Source organism: Psammomys obesus, unplaced genomic scaffold (assembly GCF_907164565.1).
Source record: "Psammomys obesus unplaced genomic scaffold, mPsaObe1.curated_primary_1811, whole genome shotgun sequence".
In the NCBI taxonomy this organism is placed as follows: Eukaryota; Metazoa; Chordata; class Mammalia; order Rodentia; family Muridae; genus Psammomys; species Psammomys obesus.
Genome location: NW_026585797.1, coordinates 8,203,834 through 8,216,770, shown reverse-complemented (window position 1 = coordinate 8,216,770; position 12,937 = coordinate 8,203,834).

Sequence of the window (12,937 nt, the reverse complement as noted above, 5' to 3'; positions counted from 1 at the left end):
GTGAATATTCAACATTTTCCTTTCTAACTTGGTTCACAAATAATATGATGCCAGGATGGCGTGTTCAGTGTCATGGCAATAATACACTAGAGCACTCAACTGGGTCACTGAGTTCAAAACTTAAGTTGGCAATGTCATTTTTGAGCCCTTTATTATTTTTTCTGCAGTGAATGTAGCATTACAATTAACAATGAAACATGCGTATTATAAAGCAAAACAACAATAAAAATTTAAATCAAAGTTATCTATTCTGCTATTATGCAACTCTTTATATTATATTCAGACGAAGTCAGTGGAATGAATTCCTGGAAGAGGAATTCTGTAGGCAAACTTCTGCACTGCAGATTTTGAAGGAAAATACCTATTGCAAAGCAAGTGCTTGAAATGGATCTCATCGGCTCATTTAAGCACGGGTCTGGATTCAAGTGAGTGCCTGATCCAGCCCCTTGTCTCCATTGTGCTAACTCCCACAACTCCCAGTACTATCCATTGTGCATTGGGCAAAGAACAAGACAGTGTTGGGCTAGCTTAAAGATGCTAGACCATGGGCAGTGCCACTTGCCACAGACTCTGCAAATGTGAAGGACAAGGAGAAATGTTTTGTTATTCTAATTGGGAGAGTGAAACAAGGAGCTAAAATAGCATGTGCTACAGGGCAGTTCCATTCAATTAAAAAAAAAAAAATCCCATAGAACTTAGAGATGTTTTGGTGGGCATTCAGGTTGGTGAGAGCCTGCTTGCCATCAAGTCCAGAACTCAGCTACACTGTACAGATAGGTTTAATTCTCTTTTGGTTTGTTGTTTGGTTGTAGCTTTAATTTACATTGGGATTTCAGGCATAATGATCAGAATACGATCACAATTTAAGCACTTTGGGAGACAGAATTTTTGTGATGTACAAGTCCTCAACCATGATACATTTTCAATCTATTTTATTTCTAGTGAATGCATCTATATATAATTTGGCCCGGCCACCATTATGTCTAATCTCATACATGATGATATAGTTAGTATATAAATAACTTTCTTCTTTGCTAATTTAAATATTACTGAGAGTATTACAGAAAACCATGTGTGAAGGGAAGTGAAAAGCAAGGTACATCGCCTCTGCCTCTGCCATGTAGCTGATGTTTTGTGAAGATTTAAACAGGGAAGTCGGGAGTATATCTGCAAGATACGTAAGTGTGTATGTGTGTTTGTGTGTGTACGTGCACACATGTGACTTACTCGACATTGTGCTAACTCCCATAAGTCCCATCACTATACATTGTGCATTGGACTCCTATATTGGAGTCGGAAAACTTAACCATTATGTTAAATTTCATAACTAAAATATCACTTATATTTTAGACTGTTTTTCAGCATTTCTTTTCTTAAGATGATTTAACATTCTTTTCTGACTTTAAGTTTACATAATACGAAAATTCTTTCTTCATAGTATGGACTATATTGTGAGGCGCCGGCACCCACAGAGGACTGGAGAATCTGAAGTCATCACTAAGATGCCAGCTCTATCCCTGTATGCAGAGTAGCCTGAGCTCTCGGCTCTGCTCATTTCAGCATTCTCAAAAACAGTGATGGCATTATACCTTCCCTTTTGATTTTCAGGTTAGAGAGGCTACTCCAATTCTTATCATGCACCAGTACTCAGGTTTCAAAGGCCAGAAATCTTTGTTCCAACTTCACTAGACCCTGCCACTAGTCGACTCAGCTGATCGCCAGGAACTAGTATTGTCCTAGATTGCTGTCAGACAGGAGTTCTGCCCACACCTGTATATAATGGTGGTGATCTAGAAGTGAGGAAAAATTCCAACAGCAGTTCATTTTTCTTAACTTTTTCAGAGACGTGTGTGTGAGTTTGGGCACACACGTGTAGAGTTCACAGTGGACCTTTCAGAAGTTAGTTTTCTCCTTCTGCCACGGGCTTTGTATTCATGTCAGTTTTCAGTCTTGGTTTTTTGCAAAGGCGATTCTATTGTTTTTTGTTTGTTTGTTTGTTTGTTTGTTTACAACAGTGAAGAATTGAGGGGTCGTCCTGTTTGATGAATTGATAAGGCTGTCACACAGTGTATAGAGAGAAGGTTTCGTCAGACAGTGTCCAGGTGGGGGACGCCCAGGAGTGTTTCAGCCATTCACCTTCACCCTGAGCTGCAACTGGTTCTTGTTTGCAGTTTTATATAGGAAAGGAGACTACAAGCAGCAACAGACAGATGACTTGGCACCATTCCCAGCCTTTTTTGTTTTTCCAGAGGCACATGTTTGAAATGCTGGTTGTCCAGCCCTAACGTAGGTAATATATCACACAAAATCACCACTTAATCAAGAATACTGATTGAGACTGAAGAACAAGGACCAAGGCTCTCTTTATGTGTTTCTTTATTTACCTTTTTTTTTTGGCAAATATCCCCTAAAATTCTGGATCTTAGAAGTCTTGCCCAGTTGCATTATAATAGAGCAATTCATATTGAGGAATGAGGTTGGTACAAAAACAAAAGAGATGAGGTTCCTGGCCTTGTAGGCTTTACAGTATGTGAGGGAGATAGACACAGAAGCAGATACATGCACACAACAGATGCCCTTTGGGTACAGAAGCTGTGGAAACAGAAAGGCGGAAGTAACTCATTCTTCCTGGAGTAAAAGTTACTGTTCTCAGAGACCAGTGGGAAAGGATGTATGGCAATGAGATTTGATATTGCACAATGGCCACTGGCCAATAGCCTTCGGGTGATGTGAAAACCCCCCATAACCTTTCAGAGACAGCAGTGTGTACATGTAAATGTGCAGACAGCAGACCGCAGAAAGTCATCAAGCAGCAGTCACTGGAAAAATGTGCTCTGAATGCACTACAATTCAAGATCTTTTTATTCTCATTTGAGAGTTTCCTTACTTCAAAGTGGCAGGTTCAGGCGTTAATCATTCTGAAGGTAGAAGGTTTGGGTGCTTTCTCTCAGGTTGGGCTCCTTTCATTAAACTTGCTTCTTTTTGTTTTGCTTTTAGTGTACAGATCATTGGGGGTTTGGCTTCTTTGTTTGTTTGCTTGCTTGCTTGTTTTCCTCTTTCCTCTTAGGGTCAGCCATATTCTTTATCTTATAACTGGAACATTGTACTTAAAACCAAATTAGGAAATTATAATAGCCACAGTTAAGATTGCATAGTACTTCCTAGTTAATGCACACATCAGTCCCCTTCTTTTGAAGCAGGTAAAGCAGATTTTCACAGAAGAAAGTAGAGACTTCATTTGAATGGCATATGCAAGTCATACAGCTAAGAAGATGAGCTGGGACTTTGGTCTTTGCTAAGTGGTCTGCTCTTTCCTTGACACCATCATGCTTCCCATGGACTATTTGCAATTCACATGACTTATCTACATATTTGTTCAGTCCACATCTAGAGAAAAAGAGTATTGGTTCAGAACTCAGAAAATAATGGCATTTTAATACAAATGACACTTTGTTACATAAAAAACATTAAATTAATCTCACTTAAATCTATAATTTTGTTGGGTTGACAGTGTGTTTAAAAGAAGGAATATTTTAAAAATTGATCTTTGCCTTAATGGAAATTTTCTTTTGATGCCTGCTTTAAAGACTCTTGAACTTTGAATTAATTCATTTGTTCATCTGCCCATCCAACCTCTTCTTATTTTGAAACAGATGTTGTGTTGTGAATACCAAAAAAACCAGTATAAAATATAGTTTCTGTCAGCAACTTAGATTTGAGGTAACCTGACTCCTCCTTGCTGGACACCAAATTTCATGTCTTTTGAAATATTTTTTCCTTTATTTCTTTCACTTAGAGCCCAACCTTTCTAAAAGGAAGACTTTGTACGGACATACCAATCCTTGTCAAGTTTTACTTAATTAAAACCATACACTGGGAAGTAAATAGCATTCTTTGAATGATAGGTAAACAGAAAAGTCACATCACCTACAAATGTATTTTCAAACCAAACAAATAAAACAGAAAAAAATAAAATGCAACCCTAAAGGTAAAGTTTTATCTAGCTCAGAACAGCCATTTTCAATAGACTTTGGAAAAATAACTTGTTTTCTGGTGACAATTAAAGAGAATTTCAAGAATTATATAACTTGAATAAATAATTATGAAAATATGATATAATGAAACATCACTTATTTGAAAAACATGAATGCCAAGTTTAAAGATAGAGATGGGAACCGCCAATCAGACAATAGATGTTGAAGAAAATCTGTTACAAAAAAAACCACAATTATCAAAATTACTAGGACATTGAACAAAATGATTAAAATAATTTAAGTACTCAAGGACATGTGGAGTGTCATGGATAGCCAAGCAGTCTACAGCTCCTGAGGGGGAAGAAACAAAGAGCTAAGTATTAATCAGAAGAAGATGTTTGCTGGTCCAAAGAAATTCAGCCTAGCATTCAAAAATTTAAAATATGATTACAATCCCCAGGTAAATGTCATAAGAATACAACACTCACCGGTGCATAGTTATGAAGAAAATATAGCAATTCTAGACAGTCCCAGCTCCTCTGTGTCCTGCCACATACCCCAGCAAAACCAGCAACAACCACCAGTCCCTACTGGAAGCAGGAAGTGACAAATACAAGAATGTTGTGGAATCTTTGAACCTTTCCTGGGAAGCCAGGGTCCTGGAAACCCGCTGGCTATCTAAAAGAAAGAGACAAAAGAAAAGAAAAGAAAAGAAAAGAAAAGAAAAGAAAAGAAAAGAAAAGGGAAATGTTTTGCCTTTCTGAAATATGATTTAGGAAGGTGAACAGATCTAGCAGAACCCATGGCAATTCCTGTCACCCACACTAGGGGATGGGAATCCTGGGGAGGAAAAAGCATGCTCTTATTAAACAATTGTCCCTCCCTTCTTAAGATGATTCTGCCTACCTAGGTGGGGTCCCACTTTCCTGGGGAAAGGTAGGCCTGCACCTCAGACAGAAAACAGCTCTCTCTAATGGCCACCACAAAGCCCTGATCAAGGTTGCTCCACAGATGGTAATCTCTGAAGGCTCAATATATTTAGTACTTAATGAGAGGAATGCAAATACAGACAAGGAGAGTGAGGCAGCCAGATGTTAGCAATGATGGGGCATGGTTGGTGTCTCCGGCGCTGAAGAAGCAACGGAGAACAGAGAAGGCAGGACCTGCTGAGGCTGTGCCTGCAGCAGCAGTTCTGTGTCTCCTGGTGTGTCAAAGGGCATAACACAGAAAGGGATGCTGTTGCTCAGGGAAACAGTGGGGAAAGGCAGCATGGGTCCCTCTCCCTCCTGCCTTCACATCTCCCGCTAATTAAACCAGGAGCAATCTAACAGTGGTGCCCCCAAATGCAGAGAATCACTCTCAGCGATCTAGGAGGGTCAGAGCAGAGGGGGGAGTCTGAGACAGGTCAGAGTGTGGAACATGGACTTGTGGAAAGAGAACAATCGGTAACATACCAATAATCCAAGAAGGATAGCTGAGAACTATCTACTTAGCCTTGGGAGGGAAAATGTTTTGGTACAGGAATTCTACATTCAATTAAACTTGTGCAAATGAAATGAAAACAATCACACAGTCAAGGCCAGGCCTAGGCTAGCAGTCTTCTGGAGAATCCAGTAAGTACAAGGCAGGGGCCTTTACTCTGCTCCCTGACTCACAACCATGCTAAAAATCAGTTTGTAATAAACAGTGCTGAGATTTCTCTACCAATTTAGATTCTACTGGTTGCAGGGCTGTGAAGCTGTGCGTGGACTGACAAAGAGCAGGTTAATAGAAGAAAAGTATATCACAGGTGCATGAGTCTCCAGAAGAGTTTTGGGTAACGTTTGTACACCAGGCTTCAGGAGAGACAGAGGAAAGGGTTCCAAGTTAGAAGGCCCTGATGAGGCTTAGTCACACGATACCTGTCCTTGTTCAGATGGTCAGCTTCCCAAGGGTGTTTTTTTGTGGCATCTGGCTTTCCATTCTTGTCAGGTGAAGGAAGTTGAGGCAAACTTCATTCTTCTCTAGCTCGGATATTTTTCCACTTTGAAGAAATCTCTATTCTAGTTTGGTGTTCTGCTGGCCTCTAGATACAGCTGTGAAAGCAGAAGTTCAAAGTGCCATAGGAATTCCTTCACAAGGGAACGAAGTGGGCTGTCCTCATCAGGGAGACTCCAGAGAGCTGAGAGTTGAACCTGAAGCATGAATGACTGTTGCTTTAGAGGGATGCTGGAGACATGTTGGACAAGCATGCTGCCGAGGTCATGGAAACGCAATTCTCCTGGCGATCTCACTGTCAGAGCATAGTCAACATACTCTGGTGAGACAGATTCCCTCAATCTATCAGATTATTGAAACAGTAGACCTTAAAGACAGAGGAATTTCTCCAGGAATCTCACTCTGGGAGAAGGAAAAGGACCCACCAGAGGTGAACTCGTCTCCCAGAAAGAGATCTCACACAGTTCTAACTTGTCAGACCACACTACAGATTACAACTGAAGCCTAGACAGTGATGGGATGACAGTGGACAGGACCATACCTTGACTAGGACTGCTTAGATATGGACCTCCTTAGCCCTCTAGTCAAACTGGGATCTCACTTCAGGGCCTCCCGGATGCAATCAGTGGCTCACTGTCTCTCTTTGTCCCTCTTGCCAATAAGGCCACATTGGATAATCTCCACTTCTGATTTCCACTATTATTTGGCTCTCTTACTTGGCTTCTCAAGGACAGGTGGCTAAACTTGACCTTTCGAGATTCCAACTGTGATTCCAAGCTGAGCAGCAAAAACAGCTCATCTCAAAGGCCTACAAACATTTTCACAGGAAACTGTTATCATACCTGAGTTAAATACAGTTATCGTCATTTATAGAACTGGTACCAGGGATACACAAACCAACACAATACTCTGTGTGTGGGGAGGTTGCAGGTGAGCCAGAGTTTTGCTGGAGCTGTGCAGTCAAATCACTGAGGTAAGAGAGGCCCCACTCATGTGCTAGCATAGACTTGAGTTGGTGTTCTGATCTTGACACTTAGAGCTGCGCTGTTACCATGAGACGGTCTCTAAACAGTGGGTCACTGGTAAATTTCATGTAAGCAACCTTGCTAATGAAAACTTAGAGAAAAGGATTTCTCGGCGGGTTTGTGGGGAAGCCTCAACAACAGAACACACTAATCACACAAATTTATTTAATTAGTATTTCATGGCACAGGAGGCTTTAGAAATGAAACAGAAGTGCTGTGTTTTTATGCTAAGTCTAACGAGGAAGCATTTGTGCATAGGATCATTAAACAAAGAGAGACTCAGAAGGCTTGTGTCCCGAGTCCAGAGAGGTTCATTACTCCCAGGGAAAGCCAGAAACTTCATGTTCACGTTTTTATAGTGGCGCAGAAGGGCAGCAGAAGACCCAAGACACCCATGCTAGACCTTGGGGTTCACAATCTGAATCCTACCAGATTCACATCCGCAAAGCACTGCTGTTGACTGCTGCCCGTGCCCGCCATCTCTCATCTGTGTTCACTGCTAAGCTTGATCATGGCAGGAGAAACCGTGCAGGAACACTGTTTCCCAAAGATTTAAACGTGACTGATTAAATGTTTCATCAAAAATCTAAGTTTTAAATTATCTAGTCAAATAAAGGTACTGAATCTTCTCTGGATCATTCTGCATCAAAAAACCTGTGCAATGATTGATCAAGGTTCCCTTTTTGACCAGGTCTTTCAGCCCTCCGCTCTCAAGACCCACCTTGGGGTTCTATCTCTGTCTTGCGGAGCCCAGTTTCAGCAAGGATCCAATCTGCACAGTTTACCTTGATTTCACACCCACTCCAACAATGAATCAAGTTTTGTATTCCTCGCTGCCAGCCTTCGGTATTTGTTCAGCGTGGCACAACTTCAGTGTAAGGTCAAACTGGTGAAGAATTTATCCAGCCTTTTAGTGCTTTTCCAGCCACTGATTCCTTTGCTCTTCTATTCACAGGTATAGTCATCTCTCTTCTTCACCACAAAATTTTATTTGGAAATAGAACCCAAACTAATCAAGATAGACCTAATTAAGCCCATCATACTGTCTTAATGTGTTCAAGTGACTTTTTTTTTTTTTTAAAGAAAACATGACAAACATTTCAGAGGATTTTCTTAACAATCCTATTGGGTCACAAACTGTGTGTTTAAAAAGTCCCAGGGAGCTGGACCGGGTAGTGAGTGCATGCCTGTCATCCCAGCATGCAGGGAGGCAGAGGCAGAAGGATCTCTGTGAGGACAGCCTGGTCTACAAAGTCCAGGACAGCCAGGACTACACAGAGAATCTCTGTCTGGAAAAAAAGACAGAAAGAAGTCCAGGGAAAGCATGGTTCCATCCACACTGAGCCATCTGTGTCTGGGCATTAGTTCACCTGTACGATGGTTTGACAAGTTGTTAGCCCTACCTGAAGTCTCTTGTTGGGATGCAACTTCCCCTTCAGGCTGATGCTTTTCCTTTTCAAACCAAGAGATGCTTGGGGAGATTTTTCCATTTCATTGGGTCTATTGTTTCAATAGTCAGATAGTCAGATTTAGAGATACAAGTGTCTATTTAGAATATTTTCGTTTCTGCCACTCCTGTTCCAATTCCCCTCATTCTGTTTTCACACCATATCCTTGAAATGAAATATTCTGGTGTCTGAATGCATGCACATAGCACAGAAAACTCAGTAGAGCTGGTCCTGATTGCAGGAGTTGTGGGTGAGACAGCCCCAGAGAGTGAGTGTGAGAGAGCTGGCCTTGCCACTCATCTCCCAGGCGGTGGCATGGACGAGGGAGAGATGCCCTCCCTGCTCCCTCACCCCTCACTACCTGTAGCAGTTGGGAGACCTGGCCCTGGGATCATGAGAGCAGGAGAGCTGACCCTGCCCCTCACCAACTGTAGCACTTGGGAGAGTGAGCCCTGCGCCTTGTCTGAGTACACCTGATCCTGGTGGCCAGGAGCTTGGGCGTGCTGGACCCTGAAGGTGTGAGCATGGGAGAGCTGGCACCACCACTTGTCTGGCATACAGTGGTGTGGCTGAGGAATAGATGCCCTCCACCTCTCACCCGTAGCCACCTTACCACAGGCAGTAGAGCTGGCCCTGCCCCTAACCTGCTGCAGACTTGAGACAGATGGCCCTGCACCTTGTCTGAGCAACACAGTAGAGCTGGCCCTGAAGGCATGAGCATGAGAGAGCCATCCCTAACTCGTGTCTGCTGTGTGAAGGCATGGGCAAGGGAGAGATGCCCTCCTTGCTCTCACTACCTGCAGCAGGAGAGCTGGTCCTGCCCTTCACCAGTGAGCTCTGCACCTTCCCTGAGAAGTAAGTAGAACTGACCCTGGAGAGGGGAAGCAGGTGGGCTGGCCCCAAGAACAAAAGCTAGGGAGGGTTAGTCCTGCAACTTGGCTGCCGTGCAGTGGCACAGACAAGGGAAAGATGCCCTTCTCCTCCCCTCCTCCTAGTCCCTTGACACCCACGGCAAGCAGGGTCACAAGAGTGGGAGAACTGTCCCTCACCAGCTGCAACACTCAGAAGAGGGGCCCTACACCTCTCAGCAACATAGAGCTGGCCCTGGTTGTGGGGTTGTGGGTGAGCCAGACCCAAGGACATGAAGGCAGAGAAGGAGAGCTGACCCAGCCCCTCAGCTGCTGCAGCACCTAGGAGAGCAGGTCCAGCCCCTCACCTGGGCAGCACAGCAGATGCTGTTGGTGCAGATTAGCTGGCCCTGAGGGCAGAATGGAGGGAGAGCTGGCTCTGCCACTTGCTCACTGAAGAACTAGATGACCCAGCCAGGGCAGGGATAGGAGAGGGAGAGCCATCAGGCTGAGCAGCTCAGATACCTTTCAGGCCCAGATCCAGGGCTTTGAGTGTGCCCACATCAACCTCTACCCCATCTATGAACTGCAAGTGAAGAGGCTGGTTCTATGGATCCAAAACTACAGGATCTCAGTGACACAGGGCAACAATGGGACGTCCGAGAGGAGTCGCAGTGAGGTTCCAGTATTGATGGTGTAGCACAAGCCTAAGAGAGGCCTCAAACCAGAGCGATGACTCACTGCAATTAACATTTGTAAGTTAAAGATGTATAGACAAAGGGTAATACTATAGGATACACTGACACCCTACAGCTTCCACAATGAGATTTGTTTTGTTTTGTGGGGGAGGTTGCGAGAGTGGAGAGCAGATATGAGGGGATGGGAATTTGAGTGGGATTGGGATGCATAGTGTGAAATCACAAAGAACCAGTAAAAGTTTTTAAAAATGCTGCTTTAAAAAAGCTTTTTTTTTTTTTTTTAACAACCTTGTGATTTCTGGTTGCTTTTGGAAGGGCTGGCAGGATTTGGAGACAGTATCTCATCATGCAGCTTAGGATGATGTCCTCTAACTTAAGACCCTCCTGCTTCAGCTTGCCTGGGCTTTCAGGCAAGCACTACCATGCCCACCATGACTTTATTTCAGTTCTGACAACTCCCTCCTTTGTCTCCGAACAACATTCTCTAAAGACATTGATGACTTACTATCTGGTGTTTTGTTTCCCATTGTTCCATGAAGCTCGGAGAAGATTCATTTTGGGTGGTCTGATCTGACCCCACATTATGGATGGGTAAGAGACAAGTGTCAAAAAGTTCATTCCAGCAAACCACTTAGTTCCAGATTTAAGTAGCTTGGATATAGAAGGAGTGGATCTTGGGTCAGACACACTTGAATTACATTCTACTTGTCCTGCAGGTAATCCTCGGGCACCTCAAAAGTGCTGTTCAGGTTTCTTTGTCAGAAGCTGTTTTAGTGAATAGTGCTGCTTAGTATAGAGTATTTCCAAGTATACCTCGTGTATATATTATGTTAGCATATGTTAGCATATGTTAGTATATACCTATTTTGTATACACCTAGCCTTTGAATAGTAAGATTGTATCAATGGTGTGATGGTTTGAATAGGTTTGGTCCTCATAGGCTCATGTGCTTGAATGCTTGGCCCAAGGGGAGTGGCACTATTAGGAGGTGTGGCCTTGTTGGAGGAGGAAATGAATCACTGCTCAAGCTTTGCCCAGTGTGCAGCTTCCTGCGCCTGCCTTCAGATCAAGAAATAGAACTCTGGGCTCCTCCAGCACCATGTCTGCCAGCATGCTTCCATGCTCCCTGATACTGATGACAATGGACAAAACCTCTAAAGTTGTAAGGCAGCCCCAATAAATGTTTTCCTTTACAAGAGTTTCCTTGGTCATGGTGTCTCTTCACAACAATAGAACCCAAACTAAGACAGGTGGCATAAATTTTAGATAATGTTTTAAGTCTCCGGAGACACTGAAAGATCAGTGTTCTATCGCACATGTGATGAGACACCCCTGAAGGCTCACCCTTCCCCATTGGTTTGGGGAGTTAGTAGCAAGGGGAACTAAAGAGAACTGTTAACAAGGTCCAATACAGCACAAGCAGAGTCCATCATTTGGATCACTTCTTCATTTAAAAGTGCAAAGTTAGCTATGCAGACGGGAAGGATGTTCTTAATATCCTCCCAGTTCACAGTCACCGTGAGTTACCTCTTTCTTTTACCCAGGCTGCTGCCATGGGATTTTTCTTGTATTTCTTTACTGAGTGGGTTTATCACAGATTCCTTTGCCTGGGCCAGGGCTAGGCCTGTTCTGCCTGGTTCTCAGATTGCCTCTGGCTGCAGCCATAGACTGCTAACCCCATTATTGTATATTCTTCATGGGGCACCCCAGGCTGCTGAGAATGCACTCAGCCATACACACAGCTGAGCAGTAACACCTGTCCATAACTTGGCATGTATTATCCTAATATACTTTCAACTCTGTAACTTCTGCATAATAAAACTTTTAGGTACATGGCTCTACATGTTTTTAGTCTCAGATACATAGAGCATTAGTGTACTAAAATAGTTTAAAATAGTCACTTACAAAGCAGCCATGTACAAATTGATCCTCAACAAACTCCAGACTTTGATGAGAATCTCCCGAGCAGCCAAAATTGTGAAACACAAACAGCAGAAAACGTAAACCAATTTTTTTTTGACAAAACATAAATCTTGTGTTTGGTTTATCATAAAATATTATTCTGAGCAAAACAATCTCATTAAGAACATCCTGTTGCTTTAGACATAGAAATTAGCTTCTAGTTTTCACATCTTTATATCAGGACATTAACAATTTTGAAATGAGTGTTTTTTATTTTATTAGTTCTCAAACTGTATTTTTATAGTTTGGGTAAGTTATTAATTTCTCTATTGTATTTTTCTAGCACTGCTCTAGATGTGTGTTAAAGATTCTAAATATTCTACATAAATATATAAGCTATGTAAATATATATAAATATATAAGCTAAACATTCTAAATAAATATATAAAGGTCCAACGATATGCATTACATTATTTAATTTTGAAATTGTCAGTAGATGATAGATAGCCACACACACACACACACACACTCACACTGTGAGAAGCTATCTCCTTCCCTCTCTCTCTCCCTTCTTCTTTCCTTCATTGCTACTATTAAAAAAATGGAAAGAAACTGTATGCTTCTGAGTATCTGAGACCCTCAGGGAAGCAGGAGAGCTTCTCACATGAGGACTCACGTAACTAAAATTTGCTTCTTCCTCTCTTAGTGAGAGCTTAAGCTCAGCTTGCCTGTCCCCTTAAAGAGTATAATCACAACAGAAGAAAAAAGACATGACGGTTTTAAATACACAGCCTATTGTAATAGGAAGCTGCTCAAAGACTGTCTCAACACTCCAAAGAAAGACAACTGTTTAAACAAAAAGGAAAACTTAAAGAAATGTCAAGAGAAGAGGGAGAAAGGAGCTCACTATGCTACAGGGAAGGGAGATTTCAAAAAGAAAAGCAAATGTATTTGACATGAAACTGTCACATGCTACTGTTAATGGTAAATTGTGTTTGGTGTGTGTGTGTATGTGTGTGTGTGTGTGTGTGTGTAACTCAAAGTGAACAATTTCTACTAGCATTT